This window comes from Rhagoletis pomonella, unplaced genomic scaffold (assembly GCF_013731165.1).
Source record: "Rhagoletis pomonella isolate Grant_MI unplaced genomic scaffold, Rhpom_1.0 Rhpom_scaffold_00002, whole genome shotgun sequence".
NCBI lineage: Eukaryota > Metazoa > Arthropoda > Insecta > Diptera > Tephritidae > Rhagoletis > Rhagoletis pomonella.
Genome location: NW_023458556.1, coordinates 49535429 through 49540547, shown reverse-complemented (window position 1 = coordinate 49540547; position 5119 = coordinate 49535429).

Genomic DNA, 5119 nt, shown 5'->3' with positions numbered 1-5119 from the left:
TTAATACTTGCGCCGGGTATTTAATGTTCGGCTCCGCCCGAACTTAGCCTTTCTTACTTGTTTATAAATGATTTTAGTTTTAATAAATTTTTTTTTTCCAAAAAATCCCCTCGGAAGAGAAGAGTTTAAGTTTAGAAGGTCTGAATAAAAATGTTTGAATATAATGAGAATTTTTGGAGGTATTTCCTAATCGGTCCAGCTCACTTACATACATCTTAATGGTTTTCCTAAATATTCTGTAGTAAAAAAAATCGAAAATCTTAATATATAAGAAATTTTATAACCCTGGTAGAAAACGCGGAGTTTTTTTTTTTGGTGAGGCACCCTAATGGACATACATACATACATAAGTTGCCGTTCATCATTGCAGTAAATCTATGCCAAATGTTGCTACTGCCAGTGTGGTGGCTTTGGTTTTCACGATAAAGCCACCCGCCCAGCGCTGATGCTGTGGCATTTATTGTGTTTTCATCATCATCATTTTTTTTCTTCTTCTCTAGCTGTCTGTATGTCCGTCCGCCACCCGCCTGCCTGCCTCGCCTGATTCGCTTTACGTGGACAATCTGCTGCAATCATTGCTGAGGCGGGAGCTTCAGCATTTATTTAGATATTTTTCACGAATGTGCAGCGTTGTTGCTAAAGTTGATATCGCACATTAAAATCAAATTGATTTGCAACAAAAAGAGCATATACAACTACGACAAATTCAAGAATGAAATAAATTTGGCTACCTTAGCAACTTGCTGCTAACTGCTTGACTGACTAAATTGTTCACTGACTGCTGCAGCAGATTAAAGACGTCTATTTGCCTGTTGCTGCGCTGCGGTAAATTGTGATTGAGTTAAATTGATTGTGATGTTGATGTGTGGCGGCAACAAATAACAGCAGCAAGACACAACAACAGAAACATTAAAATAACAACACACAAAAGTACTACAAATATACATACATACATACATACATACTATTTACAATGCAATGGCTGTTGTATATTTTTAATTTGTTTGCTGATTTGACTTTGCGCTATTTATTTATTCTAAAATCAGAAAATCAAAATATTCGCAAATGCCAAGCAAAAATGTTTAGCAACAACAAAAACAAAAAAATATTCTTTTTCGCAAAGCAATGAATTCCTCAACATTTAAAGAACAGTAATGATTGCGGGCGATGCCTGATTGAGGCGAGCTGTGGCCAAAATGGGGGAGGTCAAGTGGTATTTTTTAAAAAGGAATGTAACATGACCAAACAAAAAAAAAAATCGTGTGCAAAAAATTGCACGCTGATTGAATTGAAGTGAAATTCATTTTACTTTTCGTTTTCACCAGATTTTAAGTTTTTGTTTTTGTTTAAATGGCTAAGAAACAGGTGAGATTGAAAATGAGATGATTTCCTTGGATGAAAGTTTTACCATCCAAATAAAGACGCCTGATATAAATTAATATGGACTCAAATTGACATCAAAGAATAATACAGTTTTTTTTTGGATTTATTGAAAGCATTCTTCTTTTTCGTACGAATCGAAATTTTGAAATTTTTGCATAGAAAATTATAGGAAAATTTCATATTTTCGATTCTTATTACAATTTCAGATCAAACAAGTAACTTCAACTCATTGTATTTTAGAATAGTTCTTTGGGAACTACACATTATACTAAATTGAGTCTAAGATACGTCATGGGCAAGGGATGAAATCTATTTTGTATGAAATTTATCGTGTTAATAAATATTTCGCGAGTGGGTTAAAATATTAAATATTCAAAAATTATTATTATTTTTTTTTAATTTTGTACTCATTTGTTTAATGAACAATTTATATACGAATCGAAAGTATTAAGCCTATAGAATGTGAACACGTTGGGTTGTATATTTTTTTCCTGGCCTAACTATCGGGTTGGCAGGTATAAACAGGTAAGTAATATTAGTAATTTTCACTCAACTGTTTAATACATTCTATAGGCTTATGCTATCGATTGGTATTTATGATTTTTTTTCATTTAACAAATGAGTATAAAATTTAAAAATTAATAATTTTTGAGTATTTAATTAAAAAAAATCCTTGCCAGAATTTTTTCAGCCAACCCACTCGCGGATTATTTCCTAACACGTTAAATTTCATAAAAAAGTAGATTTTATCCGTTAAACAGATGGGTGAAGGTCGTGCCCTTACCACCAGCTTACCAAATTTTAGTCGGATGTCTCGGAAACTGAGAGACTAGTATGCGTTTACGCAGACACAGTTCGACGAACATAACTAAATCAGTCCGTTCGACTGGGAGTCATTCCCACACCGAAATGAAAACAGAGAATCCAGTAAAAATGCCTAAAGTGCTCTGTACTTCTGCACTAAAATGCTGGGTAAGAAGTGGGATCTACAAACTGATCTTATGCTATGGATGTACAAGGCGGTGATTCGCCCAATTATTGCATACGATTTGCTGGTTCGGTGGAAATCCGTAGAGATGAACGATATACACATTTTATGATAGGTAGGGTATGAAGTTCAGCCTGCAATGCGATTACTGGCGTTATCAGATCATATCCAATGGAAGCACTGAATGTCATCTGCTATTTGCCACCGATTGATCTCTTCATTGAGAAAAATGCTTCACGGAGAGCCCTGCGGTTGAGGGTAACTACACTCTGGAAATAACGTACGTATGGGACGGACATATGCTGTACTCCCTCAACGACTCAAGCATTCGCGAAAAATCTGACTACATCTGTTCTTTGCTTAGCAAAAGTGTAAAAGCCTGATTATGGCAACTTAACTTAATTTAACGGAACGTAGAACTTAGAGAATCAAAATGAAACAGATTTTGACGTGGCATCAAGTTACGTTAAGTTTCGGCTGTTCAATTATAAGCAACACCCATTTACCAGAATTTTTAAGAGAGCCGCAAGTTACGTTAAGTTGCCATAATCAGACCATAGGCGCCAAAAGCGGCACGGAAAAGTGAATGTGACTCAAATTAACTTTGCATATCGTCGTTTAAAGTACAAAACCGCGTATCAACAAAATGCAAAACCGCGTATGTGAGGTCATAAATTATTTTCCAGAAAATAAAAACACTTATTTCAAAATGGTTCTCTTTTTTATAAAGCAATCGCATTTCTGGCTAGTATATTTCAAGGCGAATGGATAAGGATTGAGCCAAGAGCTTGTATGAGCAAATCCAAGTTTTGGCAGCAAATGTCAGTTACGCGGTTTTGCACTTTAAACGACGATATACTTACAAAGCAAAAATATTAAGGGAATAAATATGTAAAATTTAGCTTCATACCTTTCTTCTATTCGCTGCGTTTCGATAGTAGATAGACATGAAATCAAACGCTAGCGTATTAAATTTGAAAGCAGTTTGTAGTATCAATTTTGCAACCTATTTAAGTCGATGCAAAAAAAAGCACAAATCGGCATTAAAATATAAAAAGCAATTTTAAGTTTTTCAGTGAACGGTTGTATGCGCGTAAAATTCAAACATAAAAACGTAACCTCATTTTTCATAGGCGGCGTAAAAACTGACAAACAGAGCGCATGACCTTCCGTTGCGAAGACCCTGAACTACAATTTCGTGTGCAAATGAAAATTTGTTTGCTCTTACTTAGTTTTGTGTTTTGTTTTTGTTTTTGCTAAAACAAATGTTTAATTGCACCAATTAAGCTATGTGCATAGAAAAAATCAATTCCACAATAAGCTTTTAAAAAAAAATATATGTACCCAATAAACATTTTGGATTGGAGATCAAGTGGAGATCCAATACAAATTCCATGGTCCAATGTTGATTTTCAAGTGTACCTCAATTGGAGAACCAACCCATTGTCTAACAAAAGGGCACATTTTTTGTATGCAAAATAATCTAGGTTTCCACTTGGGAAAAGCTTAGCTAGCAATTTGAATTCGATTGGAAAAATGTTTGCTTTGTGCATATTGGGTGGCTAGTGTTATATACATATGTATGTATGTACAATATATGTATGAGTACGAATGTACATGCGCTTTCAATGATTATTCGCGGGAAGCACGTACCGGTGTCCGGTGTTGTGGCAAAAATGCAAACAAATATGAACGGGTAAGTGCGAAACAAACAAAATGTGCATGCAACGGATATTCATATATGTATAATTGTATATGCTACTGTACGTATGAATGTAATTTGTATGTAAAAAATCGGCTAGTTACAAAATGACGGTACTATTCTAAATTCAAAAGAATGACTGGTTTTTGTTTCTCTTGTGAGTACGTTAGGGGGATAAGAACGAATGACGCTTTATATGCTGCCGAAAAATGTTACCTTTTAATTGCCCGCTTCGCAAAACTGTAGGAGTAGGGCAATGCGAAAACAACACTTTTTGTAGAAAAGAAAACGCCCTAAGATCTAGTGGGTGAGTTCAACATAGCACGGGGTGCTTGTGGTAAATGAGCTTTGAAACGGAAAAATCGTCTACTCGAGAACCCCGATATATGTACTATACTTTAAGAACCGACTGTAAATGCCGACTGTATGACGAAAAATTTAATAAGGCGACCTTAGACTCCTAATTCAGGAACCATGGGTATGCCGCGGGCGAATCTGTGGACTTGGAGGGATTTTCTAGCGTAACGCCCTTCAATTTCGAGGGACAAAACGGTCGCGCGCATGCATTATAGCGCCGCGTTCGGTCGAATGCACGACGCTTAGAGTGTTCTGCTCCCAAGATGTCGTTGCGATAAAAATTGGGTACTGTGCGGACGGGCGACGCGCCGAGGCCATCATAGTCTCCGCTTACCTGTCTTAAGATTCTATTGTCCCCCCTTCATCGACGGAGATTATGGATATCGTTCAGTAGACCGAGTCCAATGGTATGGGCCTGATAATGGGTTATGACCTTAACTCAGAAAATACTATATGTGGTAGCACTAAGTGCAGCTTCCGCGGGAACAAGCTATTAGACTACATTTGCGTATTACTCAATATTCTGCCAATCTACATTGTTGGAAACCAGTTAGCAGGGTGTGCCTCCCTGAGTCTGCAGGAACTATCCGGCTGAAGTGACACTCAGGATGACCACACTCATGGGCGTAGCCAGGTCAAATGTTTGCCTAGATATTCAAAAATACTACCACGAAATGCTTGCTTGATAA